The following is a 25,759-nucleotide window of genomic DNA, read 5'->3' on the forward strand; positions in this document are numbered from 1 at the left end:
AGTATTTAAAAATAAATTTAACACATACAACTTACCTGTTAGTTACATATAGCTTTAGTCTTTGACGTCACGGCAAAATTTCAAAAACGTTTGCGGCAGCGCCAGTCCGAAAATATCGGGTGATCGCCCTTACCTGCCCTCTGTCGGGTACTAGGAACTATTCAACATGCTTCAGAATAATTTTGCCGTCACGCCGGCGACATTGTTGTCGGTACTCGAGCGAAATTTCTTTGTATCTGCCTACATCGAGCTGTTTTCACTTGGTGAAGTACTCTTTGTTGGTTTGCGGCTTTGCCAGTTATTTTTGTCACCTATTTAGTCAGGTTTTCTGATAATTATGTCAGATTCTGGGTCTTATACCTTTAGGGTATGCAGCAAAGGCTGTAAGACGAGGTTGGTCAAGGCTAGTCTTGATCCTCATTCAATTTTGTGTGGCTTGTAGAGGTCAGGAATGTTCATATGAGAGGAAGTGTGATGAATGTGTCAGTATGACTGAAAAGATTGGAAGGCTCTATCTAAATATGTAAAGAAGCTTGAGAAAGATAGAGCCAGGAAAGCTTTAGCTAGAAGTTCTTCTTCTCTCTCTCAGAAACCGGAATCTCCCTTAGCTATGCAGGAAACTTCTATTAATATCCCCGTGGCTACTAATATTCCTATTCCTGACTCTGATATCCCTGAACCCGTTACCGTGTCTGAGTATCAAGTCCAGATGGACGCCAGATTTAACCTTATTGTGGGCGCCATGGAGGATATTGGCGTTAATGTGAAATCCCTTCATGAGCGTATGGATTCTTTCCAAGATATTGTGAATAATTTAAGTGCAGTGCAAAGTGTTAGTGTGGTGGAGGAGGTGGTTGCTCGGCCTACTCGTTCTCCTAGACCTAAGCCTCTGTCAAGCTCCCCTGCTCCTGGGAGAAGACATGCTGAAAGTCAAGGGAGGCGAGTGGGGTCTGCTCACGACCAGCCGCCCCCTCGAACAGTCCTGTTGTTTCCCAGGCTGTTTCAGAGCGCCGTTGGAAAAGGCGACTCAAGGAAGTGTCTTTCTTCAAGCTCCAGTGATTCGCCTCGCAGAGGCTGGAGATTTCCGACGAGTCTAGACCATTGAAGAGGTCCAGGAATCTTTCGCCTTCAGCGGTTCAGAAGAAGAAGCCATTTCGCTTATCACAGCCTTCCTGTAGTTTTGGGAGAGTCCGGAGAGATTTTCGTCGTCAGAAGAGTCTTCTCCCAGGCGCAAGGCTCATGTGCGCAAGAGGTATAAGACTTCCCATTCGGTGTTGCCCAGCGTTCCGGTGTTTCTCCTTTGGTTTCACGTAAGCCTATTGTGGCTTCTGCGCCTCTTCCTCATCACGATCCTGGCTCTACTGATCATCGTTCCCCAGTTGGATCCTCGTCTACTCATGACTTTCTTTGAGCGATGCACAAGAAAAAATTGGAAGCATTCTTGGCGGGCTCGGAAGGCCTGGTTCTTCTCCAGCTAAGCCTTCTGAAGTGTATTTGATGCCTCCTCCTTCGTCTCGAGCTCTCGGGCGCCCAGTACGAAAGCTCCTCCTCGATCTGTGTCTCTTGATCCTCCTTTGGTTCAGGATCAGGATCAGGCAAATTCGCCTAGTCAGGCTCAGGCGCTCCTCAAGATTTAGCGCTCTCTCAGGCTCAAGCGCCTCAGGTAGCGCCAGGTGAGGCGCCATCCCAGGCTCCTTTTGTGGCGCCAGTTCAGGCTCCTCTTGTGGCGCCAGTTCAGGCTCCTCTTGTGGCGCCAGTTCAGGCTCCTCTTGTGGCGCCAGTTCAGGCTCCTCTTGTGGCGCCTACTCAGGCTCAGGCTCCTCCTCAAGCTCTTATTCAGGCTCCTACTCCTCCTTCACAAGATGTGTATGTGCAAGCGGAAGGTTTTTCTCCTATTTCGTCTGAGGAAGAAGTTGTGGAAGAGTTTCCTGTAGACAACCAGACTCCTCTCTCTCGGATTATAAGAAGCTTCTTCGCTTCTTTATTGATAATTTTCCTGAGGATTTTGCACCTGCGGCTCCGGCTTCCCCTCTCTCTCAGTACGCAAGAGACTCGAAGCCTCCTACCTCTTCCTTTATGAAGTTAGTGCTTTCTATTTCAGCCAAAAAGGCATTAAAGAAAATGAACTCCTGGTTGGAAGACAAACGTGATCAGGGGAAAACCACTTTCTGCTTCCCTCCTTCCAAGCTTTCTACTAAGACGAAGGCTTGCTACGACACTGGGGAAGTTTTCTCTCTGGGAGCTTCTGCCTCCTCTCAGGAGACTTCTCCAGTCTCGTTGACTCTACTCGTCGTTCTGCGATGAACTCGGCTCGGATTTTCTTCTCTCCTTCAGAGTTGGACCACCTTTTGAAGAACGTTTTTCAGTTTTGGAAGTCATCAGTTTTATGGACTGGACTATTGGCGCTTTGGGTAGGAAGGTAAAGTCTTTTGGTCTTTCCGAAGCGCATTTCGATGATTTCTCTTCTGTTATGTCCTGCTTAGATAAAGGGATTCGTGACGGTGCGTCTGAGTTAGCCTCCATCTTCACGTTAGGAGTTCTTAGAAGCGACAACTTTGGTGCTCTTTTGTCGCTCGTGGAGTTTCTAGGACTCAAAGATCGGCTCTTCTTTTCGCACCTCTGGATAAAAGTACCTTTTCCCTCAAGAACTTGTGGCCGAAGTGTCGAAATCCCTTACTCAGAAGTCCACACAGGACCTTTTGGCGCAATCCACTCGGAAACCAAAAGCTCCTCAACCTTCTCTGCCAGCGCAAACTCGTCCTCTAGTTAATCAAGATAGGCCCTTTCGTGGCAGGCCCCTCACCCGCACAGTATCTCGTTTCGGGGCAAAGCAAGATTTGTCTCCAAGACTATCAAACCCTCAAGTAAAAGTGATCTGCATGTCCTCCATGCACTAGTAGGAGCCAGACTTCAGCAGTTCTGGCAAATTTGGGAGGAGATCGGAGCGGACCAGTGGACCACGTCCGTGCTAAAGGAAGGATATTCTATCCCCTTCCTCAAGAGGCCCCCTCTTGCAACAGAACCTTTAGCTTTGACAGCATATTCCAGCAACTTAGAAAAATGCTCGGTTCTGAGTGCGGAAGTAGACTCCATGCTTTTAAAAGGAGCGATAGAGATCGTGGAAGAAGTCAACTCTCCAGGCTTTTACAACCGCCTTTTTCTTGTTCCAAAGGCCTCAGGCGGCTGGAGACCAGTCCTGGACGTGAGTTCTCTCAACCTTTTCGTGGAAAACCAGTTTCTCGATGGAGCACGACGCAATCCGTCCTCAATTCTCTTCGTCCGGGGATTGGATGGTCTCAATAGATCTGCAGGACGCTTACTTTCACATTCGATCCATCCCGCGTCCAGGAAGTTTCTTCGCCGTTTTCCAGGAGAAGACTTATCAGTTCAGGACTCTGTGCTTCGGTCTGTCCACAGCCCTCAAGTATTCACAAGAGTTATGTCCACTGTTGCCAAAGCTCTTCATCTCAGAGGAATAAAGATCTCTCTCTATCTCGACGATTGGCTCCTTCGTTCCCAGTCTCAGCCTCAGTGCTTGGAGGATTTGCAAGTAACTCTCGACTTGACACAGAAGCTAGGACTTCTAATCAATTGGAAGAAGTCTCACCTATCTCCCTCACAATCCAGGATCTATTTAGGAATGAGACTGGAAACAGTTCCTTTTCTGGCTTTTCCGTCAGATCAAAGAATCTCGGACTGTCTCGCAAAAAGTCCAGAACTTTCTGGATATGGATACCTGTTCGCAAAGGCTTGGATGAGCCTCCTGGGAACTCTGGCGTCAATAGAAAAGTTTGTCTCCTGGGGAGACTTCACATGAGCCCCTTCAATTCTACCTCAGGGAGCAATGGAACAGGAAAACGCTTCCAGACTCCTTTTCCTTTCCAATCTCGGACCTTATCAAAGAGGATCTAAGGTGGTGGTTAGATCGAAGAAAATTAGAGAAAGGTCTCTCTCTATTTCCGTCGAACCCGAACCACGAACTGTTTGCAGACTCGTCAGAAGTAGGATGGGGAGCGACGTTGGGTGTAAAAGAAATTTCAGGTTTGTGGAATGCGACACAAAAGAATGGCACGTCAACAAGAAGGAGTTGAAAGCAATCCACCTGAGTCTCGTACACTTCCTACCATTCGTACAGGGACAAACAGTTCTGGTTCATTCAGACAGCACCACAGCGTTGTCTTACATAAAAAAACAGGGGGGCACTCATTCTTACTCCTCAGCGAGGTAGCAAGAGACCTCCTTTTGTGGGCAGAGAAGCACAAGATTCTGCTCCTAACAAGATTCATTCAGGGAGCCCTCAACGTGAGAGCGGACTCCTTGAGCAGGAAGCACCAGGTTCTGTCCACAGAGTGGATTTTGCAGAACGAAGAAGTGTGCAAGTCGCTGTGGAGACTTTGGGGTCAACCTCTGGTAGACCTGTTCGCGACGAACAAATCGAACAGGCTCCCAATCTTCTGCTCTCCTGTCCCAGACCAAGCAGCCTTCCAGACGGACGCAATGCTACTGAATTGGTCGGGTCTGGACCTTTACGCCTTCCATCCGCCGTTCAAGATGTTAGGTGCGGTGTTGAGGAAATTTCAGCACCACTCCAACACCAGGATGACTTTGATAGCCCCCTTCTGGCCTTCCAGGGATTGGTTCCCAGTTCTCATGGATCTCTTGATCGACTTCCCGAGGAGCCTTCCAAACAGAGTAGATTTACTCAGACAGCCCCACTTCAGGAGATTTCACGAAAACCTGTCAAGTCTGCGGCTAACTGCGTTCAGACTATCGAACGTCTACTCAGAAGCAAAGGATTTTCGAAGCGGCTCAATCCATCGCTAGAGCCAGAAGACCATCTTCGATCAAGGTCTATGAGTCCAAGTGGAATATGTTTCGTTCATGGTGCAAAGATCATGACATTTCCTCTTCCAGAACCTCGGTGACGCAGATTGCGGATTTTCTTTTGTTCCTCAGGAATAAGAACCTTTCTGTATCCACAATTAAAGGTTATCGTAGCATGCTGGCTACTGTTTTTTCGTCACAGAGGTTTGGATATCTCTAATAACCAAGATATAACGGACCTTATTAAATCCTTCGGTACCTCTAAGAGGTCAGATGCTAAAAAGTTGTTTCGTGGAATCTTGATGTAGTCCTGAAGTGGCTTATGTCTGAGAAATTTGAACCTATGGATTCTGCTTCTTTAAGAGATCTTACGAGGAAAACCCTCTTTTTAGTTTTGTTAGCTACAGCTAAGAGAATCAGTGAGATCCACGCCTTGGATAAGAGAGTAGGTTTCTCTGCTTCAAAAGCAATTTGTTCTTTCAAACTGTTTTTATGGCCAAGAACGAGACCCCTTCGCACCCGTGGCCTCGCTCTTTTGAGATTCGAGTCTGTCGGAATTGGTAGGTAAGGAGCAGGAGAGGTTCCTCTGCCCAGTCAGAGCCTTGAAATATTATTTGCGAAGGACTAAAGATATTAGGGTCCTTCAGATTCCTTATGGTGTTCGGTCAGGAACCCTCTTAGACCGATGTCCAAGAATGCCATGTCCTTTTTATTAGAGATCTGATTTCTGAAGCTCACTCCAATATTTCAGAGAATGATTTGAAAATGTGTAAAGTGAAGGCTCACGAAGTGAGGCTATCTCTACTTCTCTCGCTTATAAAAGGAACCTCTCCCTTCAAGATATTGTGCAAGCAACCTACTGGAGATGTAAGTCTGTATTTGCTTTGCATTATCTCTCAAGTGCAGACAGTGTTTGATGAGTGCAGCACGTTAGGGCCCTTTTTGTTGTATCTGGCACGGTAATGGGTAAAGGGGTAAAGGAGGATTAACCTACCTTTACTTACTTGTTTTTGGAGTGTGAAGGTTTTTACGGTTGTCTGTGAGGGTAAGTGTTGGATAGTTTTACCCCACAGTTGGTTTTGGTTTTTATGGTTATGCTTTTTCTTTGGTGTTGGGTGACCCCCTTTTGTAATTCATGATGTTTGTGCTGCGCCCTGAGCAGGGGCATACTTGTGGTATTGTCACGGCCATGTCCTAGGTGACTGATACCCAGCTTAAGCAATCTGCGACCAGGTCATTATACCAGCGGTTGCTCTAAGGATAGCAGGTTACTGAGGCAGTAACTGTGGAATCAGCTACCTTAGCAGGTGAGGAACTAAGAAATTTTCTACATTAATAACCTTAATGTTTCCAACAACTCTTTTAGCTGTCATTGCCCCACCTCCTAAAGGTGTCAATCAGCTATATGTAACTAACAGGTAAGTTGTATGTGTTAAAATGACATTTTTATTCTAAAATAATGTTTAACACATACTTACCTATTAGTTACATATCGAAAGCCCACCCTCCTCCCCACACGGGGACAGGTAGGCAAATTATTCTGAAGCATGTTGGAATAGTTCCTAGTCCCCGACAGAGGGCAGGTAAGGGCGATCACCGATATTCGGACTGGCGCTGCCATAACGTTTTGAAATTTTGCCGTGACGTCAAAGACTAAAGCTATATGTAACTAACAGGTAAGTATGTGTTAAACATTATTTTTAGAATAAAATGTCATTTTAACACATACTTACCTATTAGTTACATATCGAAACCCACCCTCCCCCACGGGGACAGGTAGGCAAATTATTCTGAAGCATGTTGGAATAGTTCTAGTACCCGACAGAGGGCAGGTAAGGCGATCACCCGATATTCGGACTGGCGCTGCAATGCGTTTTGAAATTTTGCCGTGGCGTCAAAGACTAAAGCTATATGTAACTAACAGGTAAGTATGTGTTAAACATTATTTTAGAATAAAAATGTCATTTTATAACAAAAATTTCTATTTTTGATCTACTTTGATAACTTGAAGAAAACACATTATCATGTCACTTGTTGTGGTGTTTTGTGAAGCAAAAACATCAGGCCCACCAAAAGTGCTTAGATTTATCAGACATGAGTAAAAGCTGTCCTTTTAATTGTAAAGGCTGTTTAATACATAATGCTGATTATTACTTCATAATATTAGATATGTTTGTTTATTAGTAGTATACAGTACACCTATTATATCAGTATTAATTTCTTCCTATTGTAATATCTTTAAGGTCGGGAGTTGCTTAGTTTTACAAACGAGAAAACTTTAGAAAGTGGGGATATCTGATCAGACAATGAGGACCGAAATCACTAAGTAACATCATAAATTTACATGAACTCTATTTCAGTAATTTGCTCACCATAGATCTGCAGTTTCTTTTAGGGGTGTAGTGCCGTCAGTGCACCTCATGCGGTGCACTGTAGTTATTACTTAAGGTTCTTTGCAGTATCCCTTTGGCCCCTAGCTGTAAGCCCTTTCATTCCTTTTACTGTACATCCGCTCACATTCTCTTTCTTCCATATTACTTTCCACCTTCTCCTGTTAATTGCTTCATAGTGCAACTGCAACGTTTTCCTCCTGTTATGCCTTTCAGACCTTTTTACTGTCAATTTCCGTTTCAGTGCTGAATAACTTCATAGGTCCCAGTGCTTGTCCTTTGGCCTAAACTCTATATTTGCTCTATTAGATCTGCAATTTCCCAGATAAGTTTTAGAAATGTTGTAACATTAAATGGACAATGTCATGCTCTCTGAGATCATGAGATATCCAAATGAATTTTTGTAAAAGGAAGTATTGGCTGAATGAGATTACAGGTTGCACTGAAAAAGCCATGCCTTGTATGTTGTGCTGATTTATTTATAAATGGACTTCTTTCAAAGGCCAAAATTCACAGACTAACAGTGCCATCTCTGACATTTAAAAGTAAAATTTTGACTTCCGGCAATGTGCAGGAAGGGTTGTAGTTTAATTTCTACCCAAGGACAAACTGTGTCCAGTTTGTCATAATTTTTCATTGTGGATAAATCAGCTACAGTAAAGGGTGTTGTGGTATGTTAGTGTTATTTATGGTATCTAGAAAGGAACATCCTTTTGAATTAGTGGAGGTCTGTCTCTCGTATATTTTTTCATCTTGAACTGTTAGTCCACATATAATAACTGCGATATTAAACTTGGTTGAGTAAAGATTTCTTGAGCCATTTTGCACTATAGTTTGCACGCATGTGTACCATTGTACTTGTGAGCATCTGAAGGATGAAACTCCTTATTGCTATTTCGAGGTCAATTAGTTCCTAACAAGCAAGATTTAAAGTGAAATGAGATATGACTTGAAAATTTTAAACCCATGAATTCAAATTTAAAACCTAAATTTTAATTAAAATTCAAAATTTCTCATTTATATTCAAGAAAAGTTTGTTTTGCATAATAGATAGGCCAACTGATAAGTGGGCGCAAGAAATTTTTTTAGTGAGATTCTAATTTCCGGGCGAGTTATTTGTCTTTCGACTGAGTTCCATAAATTCACTGAATGTGGAGAACAGTAAAAATGATCCCTGATCAATCTTATGCTTAAGTTGTTCCAGTTCAGCTTCCTCCTAGTCCTTTTTATCCAGTTGCCCAGATAAATGGAGCAGTACTTGTGGCTGTCAGCAGAAGGTTCTACAATGTTAAACTCATATGCTGATGGCTTAAGGTCGCCATCTGGCATCTTGAGGCAGGATGAGAGCTCGGTTTGTTTCTTTTAGGAAGAAGGCGCACCTTAACAGAGTTATTTATCCTCAAATAATTCTCAAAACTGTGCGTCCCACTCTGAAGGCTCTTTTGACTCTCTTGACCTAATAAGGATGTCTGACCAACAAAGGAGTTGCTTCTACAGAAATTGAAATTTAACATCGTCTTTCTAGTCAAGTTGGCTAACTAGCCAAGAATATGCTTGCACAAATAATTACATTTAATAATATTGTTCTTCGTGGTCGGTCAGTAACCAGCTTGTGTCCTCAACACCAGTGGTTACATTAACATCGTCCCAGTCAGTCCACCTGTGACCAATATGGCCAATTTCATCGCCTCTACCTGTCCTTTCAACTTGATTGTTTCTCATCAATACCATAGGTTCCCTCTGATGATGTGTACCTACCACATTTCTGTTCATAACTAAGTTAACATGGAGAGCACTGAATAACCCACAGATTGTTGAGGAAAATGCCTATTAATAGGTTGATACCCATTTTGATTGAAGTTGGGATATTACCAACCCAACGAAATAAGCTGCTTTTTGCAGCATAAAATCTCAGACACTGAGAAGGCTTGTAATTGCACTGACCCTTCTTGAAATGGTGTGAAAGAGGAATGGTCTTTCCTTTAGAGCTTGTATCCACACATGAGGGCACTGAAGATTCTGAAATATCTTGGGTCTGGTATCATTCCAGTTTAAATTTTTAGCTAACTGTAGCTTCAAGCAAATTATGTATGCTGACTGATGTATAATTTGTGAGCAGGTTTTGCTAACAATTTTGTTTGCAGTGTCTTTAGAGAGGTTTTCGTATGGTATTTGCTGGTAGGTCAAGATAAATTTCAGGTTCCTGGTTATACTTGTTACTGGTAATGGTAAGGAAAATGATCTTGGTTGGCCCTGTTCCTAAGTGAATGGTAGGTCCCTTCTTCTGTATTTAACCCGTTTTTCTAAAGATCTAAAACAGACACTTAGGCGAGAATATTCAAAAGTACTGTATTACTATACTTGAAGGTTCAGCCTGCAGTGAACTCTGCCCTGTCAAGACTTTGTAATGTCACAAGAGACAGTTATTTCCTGCCTTTCAAGGTAAAAGCTCAGGAAGCTTTTTATTTCATGTTCTGAAGTTTGATGACTTACTTTGGCTGATGTGTTGTGGCAATAAGACATTGGTTCAAACAGGATTTACTTTGTTTCTTATCCATTACTGGGCTGTTTTGGTTTTAAAGTTGACATGGAAAGTCAGTGGATCCTTAGTTCTCTTTAATATTCACAGTGTTGATATATGATACATTTTGCACTGGGAAGACACTTATAAGAGAAGAAGAAGCCTGATGAAGCTTTGTAGAGAAGATTGTGTTTAAAAGACTAAGAATTTTAGTTCTGTGGTATCTTGAAAATAGGTAGGTTACATGTCCTGTAGTCGTCTTAGGTATCTGATTATTTTCAGTTTAGATGTAATGAGAGGCTGGCACCTTATGTGAATAAGGGTACAGTATTCATAATGAACATTATAGTCAAAATTTAAAGCCAAATTATATCTATGGAATGTAAGTGTTGTTAAGGTTTGGTTAGATATTTGGAAAAATAACTGAAAGGATTGTATGTTTATGAAACTTGGAGGATTTATTTCAACTTATTAGTTCAAGATCATTATAGTGTATTTATATGTGATTTACAGTGTGAAATAACGACTCTGTTAATAAGGGTATGTATATCAACGTCAGTGTGGGTATTATTAGGTGAACTTCATCAGCCTTAATGGCATATGATTTAGATTAAAATAATCATGATCAGATGTTTCAGATTGATTTTTTATACAAATGATGAAAAATAGTATGGTAGTATATGTGGTTAGGAGTAAAGAGTTTTCCACATACTTAGTATAGCATCCAAATCTTATAAAAATTTGGAAAAAATATGGAAATATTGAAGGATAGCCTCTTTATTTCAGACTAAAAACTGAATTGGTGATGAAATATGTTCCCTTCCCTTATCTGAAAGTGAAGGTAAGGCTACTCAGAAATTCAAATTTTATATACTGTAACTAACTTACCAAGTAATTACATAGCTATTAGTTCACTTTACACAGCAGCTTGAATTCAAAATTTTGCAGGTAACACTTCGCATGTCTGCGTAGGTGACCAGTTCGCCCACTAGTGGGAATATTAGGAACAACTTTAGCAGATAACCTCAATCTGTTCCTGCCGTGCTTGGGTGAACAACGAGCACGGCGGCAGCTGTATTAATTATTTTTCTGATATATATCTGGATTTTGGTGGTGTACCCATCCACTGGAACACGTATTAGTAACCTTCATGAAATCTCAGGATGAGTTTTTTCTTTGTTTTTGCTATTGATTTATTATTAAAACTTTTGTCTAAAAGTCTTTTGTTTACATCTAAGTTTTTGAGCCACCGATAATAAGTAATCCTCGTATGTGTTACACCATTCCTTTAGGCTAAATCTTTTGTATTCTGTTTTGTTTACTGGGTCTAGATTACTTGCAAGCTTTTGGTATAATTTTGCCTAAAATTAATTTTCGAACGGTGTTTTCCCAGCTTAGACAATCGCAAGCTGCCGATATAATTGCATTAAAAGTAATTCTTTAATGGTTCATCGTTCTTTTAGGATAAGCCAGGCAAAACTTTTCTTGCCTTGGCTACTTGCGTGCTGCTGATGTACTTTTGCCCTCAAATGTAATTCTTGCATCTTACGCAGATTACTTGCAAGCCTTCAGTATAATTTTGCCTTAATATTAATTTTCAAATGGTGTTTTCCGGGTATAGGCACTCACTAGCCGCCGATTATTTGCCTTAACGTAATTCTTGAATGTTTCGCCGTTCTGTTAGGCTAACCCAAGCAAACTTTTTTCTTTTGCCTAAGTTATTTGCGAGCAACCAATAAATTTGCCCTAAAAGTAATTCTTGCATCTTACGCCATTCCTTTAGTCCAAATTTTTACATCAGTGGGGTTACAGGCCGTAGACTGTTCGCAAGCCGTCGTTGTATAATTGCCTTAAAATTAATTGTTGGGTGTTTTGTCATTCCTTTAGGCCAAAGATTTGTATTTTATGTGTGTTTACCGAACCTAGTAGACTTGCTAGCCGTCAGTAAATAATCTTAACCCCCACATTTTCCCTTGCAGAGAATTGAAAGTGTAAGGGCAGAAAATAGTAAGGAGAGAAGGGTGCTTATTTTGCAGCTCATAGATTTTATAGCAAGCTTCCTCTTGAGCTGAGGCAGTTTGAGGATTTTGAAGTCTTTCAAACAAACTTTAAATTTTTTTGTTTATCAGTGTGTGATATGGAATATCACACAGTAAATGTGGAACATGTAGTGTGATGATGCATGCTCAGGGTAATACATCTGATGAATAAACTTTTTATTTTGATATTGGAGGCCCTGCAAACACTTCGGAAGTGCTGCGAGACCTACTGTAGATAAGTGTTGACAATTAACAAGTTATAACACTTTTCATTGGCCAAGAATCAGGCCCAGTATTTGTGTAAAGTACTCGCTTCCTCAGTACATTTATGAAATTGTACCTTTTTTTCTGAGAAGTTTCTCGTTTCTCCTGTGCAAGGATAACATGCATCTAGGTTGATGCGCAGACTGTGCACGTTCCACACTTCCAGTAACCAGCACCAGCCACTGGCGCCCATTTCAGCCTGACGCCAGGCCCACCGTCTAGTGCCAGCTCATGCTCTGAGCAGCCAAAGGCTCCCAAAAGCACCCGAGTGCCCACGGATGACTCCTATCATCTGGCGCCAACTACTGCTTTGTGCAGCCAAGGAGCCCATAAGTGCCCAAATTCCCAAGTGTGCCCACGGGGGCCAACTGTAGTAGTCAGCCAGGCATGTACAAAGCTGACATACCCTTTTTCTCTCCTTCTACAAGCATTAACTGTTTATCCACTGGCTTCTGCACCTGGCTCCTTAGCTTCCTTTCCCATACCATCGCCAGTCTTGTGTCTGGGTTAACAGAAAATTAACCTTGCAAGTGAGTGTTTTGCAGTGGAGGTGATTATCCAGCCCACTAGTTCTCCTAGACCTAAGTCACTGTCATATTCCCCTAGACCTGGGAGGAGTCGTACTGAAAGTCCACTGGAGGCTGGTGGGAAGTCCCCGGGCAGTTGCCCCCTCTGTCGAACCTGTTGCACAGTCCCAGGTATCGACAGACAGCCACTGAAAAGGCGTCGTGGTGGGAGTGTAGTAGAGGAGGTGGTTGCTCGTCCTGCTGACTCTCCTAGACGAAGGTCCGTGTCAGAATCCCCTAAACCTGGGAGGAGGCATACTGGAAGTCCAAGGGACCTGTCGTACATTCCCACGTATCAGCAAACAGCCACTGGAAAGGCATCTTGAAGGATGTGTAGTGTTAGATAGCCACAGGAAAGGTGTCTTGATAGATGTCTAGTGTTATCATCTCTCATGGAATTGATGTCTTTCTGAGCACTTGGCACTCCTACTAGTGTCTGGGGCCAGTTCCTGTTCTCTGAGTGCCTATTCCTGGATGCCTGACACCAGTTCCCAGGTGCTCAGTGCTCTTTTTAGTACCTGGCGCCAACCTTCAGAGCTCCTATCATCTGCTCTCATGCGCACGGCGCCAGCCTTCTAGTTTGTGTGTCAATTCCTCTTTAGTACCTGGCGCCCGTCTTTGCTAAGAACACTGTTGTTCTTTCTTGAGCTCCAGTCTCCGATTGAATGGCTGGTTCCGGCTTTTAAAGTGGCCGGCATCAGTCTCTGATCAAGGCACCAACTCTTCAGTATCAGACTCCCGACTCTAAGCACCATACAGGCCGCTCAACAACATTTTGGCTCCCTTCAGTCGGTCCCACCTTTGCCTAGCGTTCAAGACGAGTCGACATTGCTCCCTTTTTATTGACAGTTAGTGTCTCAGAGTCCTGTCCTTTGCAGACGGACTTTCGTGTCCCAAATTTTGAGCTTATTGAAGGAATCTCCCTCCTTTGGCATTTTTTCTTCGTCCTCCAAGAAGTCTCTCAGGGAGTTGGGAATTTCACTTTTGTTGAAAAGGGAGCAAGACAAGTGTCTTTGGACTTAGCTCCCTCTGGTGCTTCGACAGAACAAGACGACCTTGTCGGAGATCTTGTCAAGATTTTGAAGTAAAAGGTTTTTTCTTGACTAGCAGCAGGAGCACAGGCTAAGAAGATAGAAGACTCCCAAGTGTTTACTGAGAGACATCGCCTCGGATTGTCTTAGTCATGTCCTGTACGGACAAGGACAGTTGAGAGGGGTTTTAGAGCTTTCCACTCTTTTTCTGGAATTTCAAGAAAAGAGAACTCTGGTGCTCCTTTTCTACTGTGAGAGTGACACAGTCGCAATCAGCCCTGTTATTTTTGCCTACAGACCTGTATCACCTCTTTCTTAGAACACAGTCTCCATTGCAAGTCAGTTTCTTGGATGTCAGTCTCAACTCTCAGAATTTTCAGGATTTCCGTCTGCCTCGAGAATCTCTGCTTGTTTCAGATGGTCCGCAAATATTGCCCCTTTTTTTGTCTTTCTTGGAACATTAGTGGTTGAGTGTACTGTTCTGAGAATCTCTGTTGTCTCAAGATGTTGTCAAGTTAGACAAACTTCATATGAGTCAGACCTGCAATGGTGGCTGTTCATGGAACATTAGTGGTTGAACTCCCTTCTTCCTCCAAGCCCAGACCTAGTCTTTTGCTTTTCACCTCGGATCTTGGTTAGGAACCCACAAGTTAGACAAACTTTCTGAGTTCAGACCCGGATGATGGATCCTTCTCACATATGTTAGAGAACTGTAAGCATTTCTCCCTTCAGTGTTTCTTGACCTTAGTTTACACCTGGACCTAGTTCTCTTGCGAGATTTCGTTTCTAAGCGTATGTATGTAGAGGAGAAAACCCTCATTTTCTCTCCAAGCAAGAGAACTTTCTACTGTTAACAGATCAAGATTGGAAGTTTCATTCAACTGTTAACAGATCGGATTAAATTTCATTCAAGTCGTCTAAAGTTCTTGTAGACGAACTGAGAGCAGGTACTTCCTTACATCCCCTGGTCTGGCAGGAACTGTGGAGTCTATTGGGCAGACCATCTATGTCCCTATTTGCCACCTCAAGGAACCTTCAAAGCTTCAGAAATCACCAGTACAAGGCTTTTCTGCTTGTCTTATTGCTTAAACTAGTGTGGTTGCTTAGGTCATTCTTCTAGCCCATCTGCCATTCTAAGTGGCCAGTGTCTACCCCCTCTTCTGGGGGACACCTATGGCCCATTTTCGGATACCCCTTCTGTACCTGAAGAGATCTACATCTTTTGTACTCCATCAGTAAGGGTACTGATCTATGCTTAACTAAGTGCTTAAACACGGGCCTAGCTTTTGACGACCTTATTTGGTCCTTGATGAGTCCTAGCGAGGAAGGAATCCGGTTTTCTGGAGCCTGGATGTATTCTGAATGATGACGAGTCCCTTGTTTGATCCCCTGCATTCCTCTTCTTGGCAACCTTACACAGAAGACACCCTTCCGAGTGACCTCTGTCTTCGAGTAGGATGCACTAGTGAGATCCAAGTCATCATTTAGAGAAGGTATTTTCACAGGGAGATGCTTTTTTCCTCTTTTACCCTGGGATTTTTAGCCATAAGAAGGATCTTTTCAAGCTCTAGATCTGTCTCTTCTCCTTTAGGAAGTTAACTGACATCATTGACTGAAGAAGAGTTTTTACTTGAACAGAATCAGACTAAGATCACATCCTGAAAGGGCTTATTTTTTGAATGCTTAAGGAAACATTGTGCCTTTTCAGTGAAAGTCAAGGACATTAGAACAGCCTCTTCCTCCTTAGCTTTCAGGCTCATTTGTCCTTTGCTTCTATTCTACTTAGTCCTACTGGAATTATATTTGTCCTCCGCGTCTCTACTTCCATTCCACATAGCCCTACTGGAAGTATAGTTGTCCTCCGCTTCTCTCTCTCTTTTCAGGTGATCCCGATCATCTAGCTCCCCTGTCATCTAGTTTGCTGGGTGACAGCTACAGTCTGGCGTCAGCTTCTGTCTTGCGCCAGCTATGGAGCTTCCAGGGCCACAAGCTTCTGGCTCGTCTGGCTCCCAGCTCGCCTGGCGCCAGCTCCCACAAACTAGCCCGCGAGCACCTGCTAGCTCTCATGGGCGCCCGCTAGCTCCCATGACTGCCTGCTAGCTACCACGGGCGCCCGCTAGCTCCCACGGATGCCCACTAGCTCCCACGGATGCGCCTGCTAGCTCCCACGAGTGCCTGCTAGCTCCCACAAGTGCCCACCAGTCCCAAGCTGTTATCTGAACTGGCGCTCAGCGCTTCTGGCAATAGCTATAGCCTGACACCAGATCATTCTCCGAGCATTCAAGCCCTCTCCAGGTCTGTGGGAGAACAGGGAGGTCTCTGTCCTTTTGGAGTTTTTCAGAGGACCATCCTCTATGTATGGTGATATGGCAAGATCCGTTTCATTCACCGACTAGAACATAGAACATGGACTTCTAACTTGGGACACACTCAAAATTAAGAGAGCAGTGTGCCTTCTTTTAAGAAAAGCTAAAGACGTCATGGTAGCCTCTACCTCTTTAGCTTGCATACATTTTATGCCTCGTACATCCATTCTGCCTTCGAACTACTGGGAGTGTAATCATTCTTCATGTCTCACTATTTTTAAAGAAAGTTAAACATTGTTGAATCTTTTAGTGCCTTGAGACCATTTCTAGTGACTGGCACGGTATCACAGAAGGAAGCATAGGATTGTTTTTTCCTAATGTCTCTTCACCTTGTAATAAGGTGTCGAGCTTTTTGTGGAGCCAGGGGGTACATTGTACCTGAAGCACCCAACACCCTCAGTGGATGGGTTGTGGTTTTATCCAAGTGTAGGTGACAATGTTGTCTGGTTTTTATTTTGGTGCTATGCCCAGGGCAAGAGCGAGCACCTATCATGCTTTGTTAGCAACGGAGTACCTCCTTCACAACAAAGTTCCCACTAAGTAGGAGGCGACCCTTGGCTACACTGCCACACCACTATGAGTTAAGATGAGTACCTACCAGAGACAGTATCCCAGTAGCTCTCTTAACCGATAGGTAATGACAAGCATTGGTTTTCAATGCTAGCAGTTTTTTCTATTTGTCAAATTCATTAGATAGTGTTTTTGGAGTAGAATATGCCCATGTATCCTACCTCTTATCAATGTGGGGATCAGCTATGCAATTAATTGGTTAGTTACTTGTATAAAAATGACATTTTTATAATAAAATAGAGGTTTATATAGACTTACCAAGTAATTACATGATCGGAGCCCACCCTCCTCCCCGCTGAAGGACATAAGGCATGCATGAACAGATTGAGGTTATATGGTAAAGTTGTTCCTAATATTCCCGCTAGTGGGTAGAACTGGTCACCTACACAGACGTGCGAAGTGTTACCTGCGAAATTTTGAATTCAAGCTGCCATGTAAAGTGAACTAATAGCTATGTAATGACTTGGTAAGTATATATAAAACTTTATTTTATTATAAAAATGTCATGTTTTGATTTTTAAAAAATAGTAGTGTATCTGAGGAGTTTAACTATACATAACAGTATAATTTTTTACTTCATGAACTGTAAACCAATAATGTCTGTAGAATTGCTTTTGAGGCTGATTACAAACTCGCAAGATTTCTTAGAGCTTTCAAGTGTAATGCCTCAAATAGCCATTCTTAAAATGTAATAAGACAGTTTATTTCAGTCATATCTTCAAAATTGTAGTACGTACTTGAAATGCTCTGCTCCTAACCTCTAGATTGGTAGACACTTGTGTTTAGTGTACAGTACTTCAGAGAGAGACTACTTCAATCTTAAACTTGTATCACTGGGATTTATGAATTTGGTCAAAATTAGCCAGGACATCCTAACACTTTCCACCCCATTCTCCCCATACTTTCATAAAATGATTGTCAAATATGATTATGGTACATCTAACTTGAAGGGTGACGGAATTCAAGCAGTACAAGAGCTGCTCATCCTAATTTGAACAGCAGATTTGGAACAGACAACAGCCCTAATTTCGAGAGAAGAATCCCATCCATAGCTTTAGAGTAAAAGCTACTAATGAGTTTAGGTACTTTGTGTGGTATGCTTTCGGAATTCTAAAACATGTCACCGGAGCCATTTTAAATCTGTCTTAAATTACTGGTTGAACTATAATAATCCTGTAGTTCTTAGTTCTAATATTTTAAATGAATCTTACCTCTCAATTATGATAGCTGTATTTCCAGCATCAGGCGGGAGGATGATAGTGTAAAAAGTAAAAAAATTAATTGGATAGTTTAGTTTGAGCCGTCTATTGACCAATTCCTTTTGGGTGGTATGAGCATCTATAGTTTTTCATTCAGTTTTTTCTCTGTTGTCAGTCTGCGTGGATGGACTGGAGAGTTTACATGATTTCGTTGATTTGATCATTATCCGAATTTGGTTTGGCGTTTCTTTTTTTATTTTTGTCATTATGTAGGACGTCATCCAAAGAGGAGAAAGGCAAGTCATTTCGAGTCTGTAAGGTAAGAGGGTGTAATACCCGGCTTTACTCTTCAGTTTACAATGGTTACAACCAGTGTGTTAAATTTAGGAACAAGGATTGCTCTTTCAACGATTGCTGTGTTCGGTGTATTGTTGGGTCAGGTGAAATAATGAATATTTATTTACAGTAAAAGCAGATGTGAGAAGCATAGAAGAATATGAAAAGACAAAAAGAAAAGATTCTTCTAACTCTAGGACAGGAAGTGAGGTTTGGAGTAAGTTTCTCATTTTACACAACCTTCCAAATAGCAGCTGTTCCTGTTCTCCCTGTTTTTCTAGTAATGCTTGTCCTTCAAATGTTTCTTCTCTTCTCAAAGCTTCCCATATTATTCAGGATATGAGGTTTGGCAGATTAGAAGCTGATCTAGCTAGTCGTGAGGCTGCGTTTGAAAAGTTTATGGAGGTGACCTCCTCAACACTTGCTGCTTTACGGGCCCAATTTAGTTGTCCTTTTTCAGGATTGCGCCTTGCGACAGAGGAAGTGCAAACGCCCTCCCTCCATGTTAGCCATACCCTAGCCATGCCTGTGATGCTCCTCCTACTGTTGGAGGTACAGGGAAGCGGGGTATGTCTGGAAGTGGAAGTGGTATTTGCCTCGTGTCTTCTTCCTCTGGCAAACCTGGCACATTTCACATACAGGTTGGCACTCGGTCACCAAAAGAAAAGCATGGCAAGATCAAGTGAATTTCGGTAAAAATTAGTAACATCTCTAAATTTTGGGGCTTCTTATTGCAGAAAAGGGTAATGTTCAAGGATTAAAATAAACAGACTGATGACATATTAAATAAAGTAATGCCAAAGATGATTAAAATTGTTTTCGTGGTGTAGGGAATGACCCACTGGGCAGTTTATATAATGTAACAAAGTATGAGCAGAAAACCTTCTGAGGAGTAAAATTATTTCAAGTTAAATAGCTCTGCACCTAACACAAACAATCCCTGTACAGGGTAGTGCTGTCAGTGCACCTTACGCAATGCACTGTAGGCATTACAGGCAGTCCCCGGTTACCAGCGGACTTGGTTAACGACATTTTGGTTTTCCTCGCTATGTCAAATGTATTCATAAAAAATATGGTCTTTTTACGGTGTGATGTTCCAGTTGCTGACACCTAAGCTGGATCCATAATATATGTTGCAGCCCTATACTGGGGATAACAGCACAATGTTCTGGTTAATTGTACATATACAGGGTATATAACAAAATGTATTTTTACGAATAGAACTTACCTGGCAGTTATATATAAGAGCTTAATCCCTGTCGAAGTTGGCAGATTTTTCAAAAGAAAGGCAACAGCTAATGGTAGGTGTCCGATAGGTGGTTAACAAAGTTTATAGGGTGGTAGCTGGAATCATTCCGTTTTCAGTTCCTCAGATCATTGTCTGCCGGTTGGACCGACAACATCGTTGTTGGTTCTCCGTCGGGTTTTTTCGCTCGCTTCCCTAGGTCGCTGTGTTGGACCATTTTATTGGTGACATATTTTGACCTTTGGATTGGCAATCGCTTTTGTGGCTTGTTTGGATTTATTCTTTTGACTGTTCTTGGATAAGATGTCTGATCCTAAGTTTTTTGGAGTATGTGTGAATGAAGAATGTAAGGTTAGGTTGATGGAAAGCTTGGTGGACCCTCACACTGTTTGTTTAGGGTGCAGGGGTTTTGAGTGTGCCTTGGATAAAAGATGTAAAGAATGCGAGGATTTGGATGAAAAGAAATGGATGGAAATGCGCTTGTGTGCGTAAATTAGAGATAGATAAGTTAAGGAGGGGTTCTAAATCTAAATCTAGGTCTGTGAAGTGATGTTAGCCTAGACATTTCTTTTAACCCTTCTATTCCTAAATCACCCTTATCAGTAGATCCTTCTCAAGAGGTGGTAACCAGTGCTCCTTCTACAGGAACTGTATCTGCTGTTATGGACCCTCAGTTGCCAGTGAAAAGGATGGAAGGCTGAGATGAAAGAATTAAAGGATCAACTTGAAGCCTTGAAAAAGGTAAGAGTACAAGTGAAGTTTGTGATAATGATTGTGCTAGTGCAGTGGAGGTGGCGACTGATCGACCCTGTCATGCCCCTAGATCTAGACCTCTACCAAGCTCCCAGGACCAAGGGAGAAGGTAGGTATGTCGACGATCGTAATGGGGGTGAGAATGGGACGTATCCTCGGTCAGCCGTCGCCTCAAGCAGTCCTGTTGCTTTTTCCCAGGCTGCTTATGACCGCCACAGGAAAGGCCGTGTCGGAAGAGCTTGCGTCTTCTCCTAGCCCCTCTCCTAGACGTAGATGGCAGTTTGAGGATTTGAGACCGACCAAAAGAAGATGGTTGCAGCAAGAGGATCAACCCCAGGACTCGCTCTCCCCTTTGGTGCGTGGAGCTCCCTGGCATTTTTGCTTCTGACGACGACCGAAACGCTTTCTCCAGCAAAAAGGTCAAGACCTTTTGCAGGAATGCTCTCCTCTCGCTGTTCGGAGGAGGGAGAGTTCTCTTCTTTCTGCTTCCGGAGAATTCTCGAGGAATCCTTCTCCTGCTCCCAGCTTGTCTCGACAACCTTCTCCTCGGATCCTCAGTAATGATGCAGCTGCTGAATATGGGCTTTAAATCATTTATGACCCGTCATGCAAGGCCAATTGGCTTCTCTCGTTCAGGCCTTTAGTCGTCCTCCCCGCAGTCGGTCAGACGAAGATAGGACTCCAAGTTACCAGTGAAGAGATCTAGAGGGGAGTCCCCTGCTGAAGTTTCTCCTAGGGATAAGAGAGAACTGGATCCCTCTCCCGTTCGAGTCAACAGTAGGGGCGCTCTTCTGGCCTGGAACATAAGAATCTTTTCGTTTCCCCAAGCAAAAACCTCAGGGTTCTTCTCTTGAGGCTCGACTCTGCTCCTCTCAACGCCTTAAACGACAGGAATTTTCTTCCTCTCGGAGGGAACATTCTTCCTTTGTTCAGCAAGATTACGACTTGGTTCTCCAGGAGGAAAGAACGCAGTGGATTTCCTCGACGCCAGGTTTCGCAATCGCCTCTCGACGCCAGGGTTCCAATTCTCGGCGCCAGGGCGTATCCAATGCTCGACGCCAGGACGTACTGTTTCCAGATATTTGATACCAGGACGCATCCAGCTCTCGACATCGGGATTCTTCAGGGCTGTTTGTCAGGACGCAACCAGCTCTCGCCGCCAGGATTGTAACCAACTCTCGCCGCCAGGATTTTTTTTGGCGATGTTTCCACGTCCTCCCCGGTACAATACAGCGGGAAGAGAAAGAGACAGAGTTGGAAGGAATGCATGATTTGGAAGACGTTTCAGAAGACGAAGATAAACCTTCTAATGCGGCTGATGACTATAAGGTTCTTTCTCGCTCTCTTTTGGAGCTGTATGGTGAGGAGTTTAAGCCTGCTGCTCCTCGTTCTCCTCAGTCCCAGTTTAACAGGAAGAAATCGAGGAAGCAGTCAGCCTTTATTAAAATGAAGCTTTCCATTTCTGAATTTAAGAAGGCTCTGACCAGGATTGATAACTGGCTTCAAGGAGCGTTAGGCAAGCAGTAAAGTCCTCCTTCTCGTTTCCTCCAACTAGGCTTGCTTCGAAGGCGGGTATGTGGTATGACACTGGAGAAGCTCTTGGCCTGGGAGTACCTGCCTCCTCCCAGGGGGACTTCTCTGGTTTAGTAGACTCTTCTAGAAGACATGCCCTTAACTCAGCTAAGGTGATGTGGTCTATGAAGAACTAGACCATCTCATTAAAGGAATTTTTAGGTCTTTTGAAGTGTTCAGTTTTTAGACTGGTCTGTTGGAATTCTATCCAAGAAGATGGAAACCATGCAGGCTACAGGAATTGAAGACCTTTCCAGTATTATGGCCTGTATGGATAAGGCTCTGAGGGATGGAGCAAATGAGATGACTTCTCTTTTCACTGCAGGGATTTTGAAGAAGAGGGCTTTGTTATGTTCCTTCACGTCAAAATCTACTACAGTCGACAGAAGGCGGAGCTCTTACGGAAGATCTCTGAGCATTTGTTTCCGGAGTCCTTGGTCAGGATATTTCTCTGACTCTGGCACAAAAGCTACGTAAGATTTACTTTCTCGCTCGGCTAGGAGGTTTCCTTCGGTAATTCCTCCAGCTGCCAAAAAGGAGAGAAAAGAGAGTTCAACAGCCCTTTGGGGCAGAGTTCCTTCTAGAGCTGATTTCAGAGGAAAAAGACAAGAAACAGGGGTAGAACTAACAGAAGGACGTTTAGAACACGCTCTAGAAATTGAGAAACAAGTCCTCCAGACAACAGTAGGAGCAAGGCTGTCTCTATTTTGGCAGGCTTTGGGAAGTTTTATTTGGACAACTGGTCTCTCTCAGTCATCAGGAAGGGTACAAGATCCCCTTCTCGAGGAAACCGCCACTTTCAACAAAGCCACTAGCCCTAGTGGCTCAGTACTCTGAACGCATTGAAACGAAGGGCACTCCTGAATCTAGTAGACCAGATGTTGGAGAAAGAGCGATAGAACCAGTTTTGGAACTAGGATCCCCAGGGTTCTACAATCGTCTGTTTTTAGTGCCCAAGAGTTCGGGGGATGGAGACCGGTCCTGGATGTCAGCGCATTGAAACGGTTTGTGAGAAGACCAAGTTTACCATGGAGACGTCTCAGTCTGTGCTGGCAGCAGTCCGTCCAGGGGACTGGATGGTATCCTGGACCTGCAGGACGCTTACTTTCATATTCCCATCCACCCGACTTCAAGGAAGTTTTGAGGTTTGTGATCCAGGACAAATGCTTCCAGTTCAAAGCTCTTTTTTGTTTCGGCCTCAGCACAGCTCCTCAAGTGTTCACCAGAGTAATGTCAAATGTGGCAGGATGGCTTCATCAAGAAGGGATAAGAGTATCCCTGTACCTCAGACGACTGGCTGATAAGGTCCCAGTCGAAGAACAGGTGTCTGGAGGACTTACACAAGACGTTTATGATTGCTCAGGATCTGGGTCTCATTATCAACAAAGAGAAGTCTCAGATCGAATTGAGTCAGACGATTCTTTATTTGGGGATAGTTCTGGACTCAGCTCGTTTTCAGGCTTCTCCCTCACAAGAAAGACAAATCAAGTGCCTCGAGAAGGTTCAGTATTTCCTGGGGAGGCAGAAGTGCTCGGCGAGGAGTGGATGAGTTTGTTGGGCACCCTCTCCTCCCTCGAGAAATTTGTCTCTCTGGGAAGTTGCACCTCAGACCTCTTCAACACTTCCTTTCAAGAATCTGGGACAGGAAGAATCAGGAGGACTCATTTTCCTTCCACATTCCAGCAGAGATCAAGAAACATCTGAGTTGGTGGCTGGACCCTTTCGATCTTAGGGGAAGGAATCTCCCTTGCAGAAAGAACCCAGACCTAGTGTTGTTCTCAGATGCTTTGGAGTCGGGAAGAGGGAGCAACACTGGGGAACAAGGAAGTTTCAGGCTCTTGGGAAGAGGGACAAATCGGATGGCACATCAACAGGAAAGAGTTGATGGCCATCTGGTTAGGTTTAAAAGCCTTCAAGGAATCTGTCGCGGGGAAAGTAATAGAAGTGAATTGACAACACCAGTGGCTCTTGCGTATATCAGCAAACAAGGAGGGACTCATTCTTTACCTCTTTACGAAACAGCAAGAGAGCTCCTTCTGTGGACAAAAGACCACAGGGTGGAGCTTTTGACGAGATTCGTGCAGGGGCAGAAGAATGTAAGAGCAGACATGCTCAGCAGAAGAGGCAAGTTCTGCCCAATTTTGAATGGACTCTCAATCTTCAAGTTTGCCAGAAACTGTGGAGTTTATGGGGAGGCCTTCAACAGACCTCTTCGCCTCCAGCCAGAACAAGAGAATTGAACTACTGCTCTCTAGTCCCGGACAGAGAAGCAATAGGCAGTCAGACGCCTTCTTGATGGACTGGACGGGGATGGACACTTATCACGTTCCCTCCGTTCAAAATAATCAATCTAGTAGTCAAGAAATTCGCCCTCCTAGATTTCAGGAGAATGGTCCTGGTAGCCCCCTTTTGGCCAGTAAAGAGAGTGGTTCTTCAGAGGTGGTGGAGATGTTAGTGGACTTTCCTGAGAAGTCTTCCCCAAGTCCAAGGCTTCTCAGACAGCCCCACTTGAGAGGTATCATCAAAACCAATCGCTCTTCAACTGACTGCATTCAGACTATCGAGAAGCTTGTCAGAGCAGAGGATTTTCAATCATAGCTGCAAGAGCTATCGCCAGAGCAGGAGGGTCTCTTCACAGAGAGTTTACCAATCAAAGTGGGAAACCTTTAGATCTTGGTGTGGCAGCATGGGGAAGGTTTCCTCAACCACTACCTCTGTGAGCCAAATAGCTGATTTTCTCTTGTCCCTCAGGCAAGATTCTAAGCTGGGGAGTATCCACCATAAAGGATACAGAAGCTTGTTGGTAGGTCTTTAGGCACAAGGTTTTGATTTTGTCTCAAGATAGAGATTTTCTGGTTTTAAAGTCTTTGCAACAATGAAGCAGACTTTGAGACCCCAGTCCTGGAATTTGGATGTGAAAGCAAAAGTTCTTGTGCAGCAGGAAGTTTGAACCCATCTCTCAAGCAACCCTGAGAGACGTAACAAAGAAAACTCTTTTCCTTCTCGCTCTTGCTACAGCGAAAAGGGTTAGCGAGATTCAGGCTTTCAGAAACAAGTAGGCTTCAATCATTAATGGAGCAATATGCGCATTTACTTTTTTTGACTTTTTGCTAAGAATGAGAACCCTTCCAAAGGGGACGAAAGGTTCCTAACCTCACTGATTTAGTGGGCCAAGAGGAGGAGAGACTACTCTTCCAGTTAGAGCCCTCAAGGCTTATATTTCCAGGACAAAGGACAAGAGGTTCTTCCAGTTCCTTGACTGGTGTTCAGTGAAGGATCCTCAAAAGCCCTCTGAAGAATGCGTTATCATTCTTTTTGAGGAGACAATAAGAGAAGCTCACCTTTTATGTGAAGACAAAAGAACTTTGGTTTGTTGAAGGTGAAGGCTCGGTTAATAGAAATAAGAGCCATTGCAACTTCTCTGGCTTATAGAAAGAATATGTCAGTTAAACAAATTATGGAGGCCACTTTTTGGAGAAGTGACTCTGTTTTTCTTCTCATCTCACCTCAGAGGTAAGAGTAGATTATGAGAAATGTTACGCCTTGGGCCCATATGTAGCTACAGCTTCAAAAAATTGGTTTTAAAGGAGTGACTGCCTCCCCTCAACACTTAACTTTTGTTTGGGATACCTGTAATTGGGTTGGTGTATTTTCATATATTGTCTGAGGAAGCTTCCTGACAGGAACAAAAAACCCCAGTCTAACTAGATAGGTGTATATCTAGTCTGCAAGGTTAGGTGGTTAGATTGAGTAAGGTTACAGGTAATAGAAGGGGAATTGGAAGTACAGAAGTCTAGTACGTTGTTGGTCTCACCCAGAGTTTGACAGACTCGATTGAGTTGTTTCAGTATAACAGGTCTTCACCTGACTGGCGCACCTAAAGGAAAGCATGGCTCAAGAGGCAGGAATTTTTGAAGTCAGCTACCTTAGCAGGTAAGGAATCAAGGTGTTTACCTATGACTTTTAGTTGTTTCCCAACAATGTTGGCTGTCTTTCACCCTCCTCCAAATGTGTGAATCAGCATATTATATATATATAACTGCCAGGTAAGTTCTATTCGTGAAAAAATGAAGTTTTTATGA

At 43.4% G+C, this 25,759-nt stretch overlaps 1 long non-coding RNA gene across 4 annotated transcripts in view; it reads left to right on the plus strand.

The window, feature by feature from the left end:
• Positions 1–25,759, plus strand: part of LOC136840637 (uncharacterized) — a 47,367-nt gene that overhangs the window by 10,960 nt on the left and 10,648 nt on the right. For 2 of the 4 annotated variants that reach the window (XR_010853688.1, XR_010853686.1), the window contains exon 3: positions 10,522–10,576. The exons of the other annotated variants lie outside the window; for them this stretch is intronic. This is a non-coding gene — a long non-coding RNA (uncharacterized lncRNA). The remainder of the gene's footprint in view (positions 1–10,521; positions 10,577–25,759) is intronic. 4 annotated transcript variants of the gene reach the window in all.

The sequence above is a fragment of the Macrobrachium rosenbergii genome, chromosome 8 (assembly GCF_040412425.1).
Source record: "Macrobrachium rosenbergii isolate ZJJX-2024 chromosome 8, ASM4041242v1, whole genome shotgun sequence".
NCBI lineage: Eukaryota > Metazoa > Arthropoda > Malacostraca > Decapoda > Palaemonidae > Macrobrachium > Macrobrachium rosenbergii.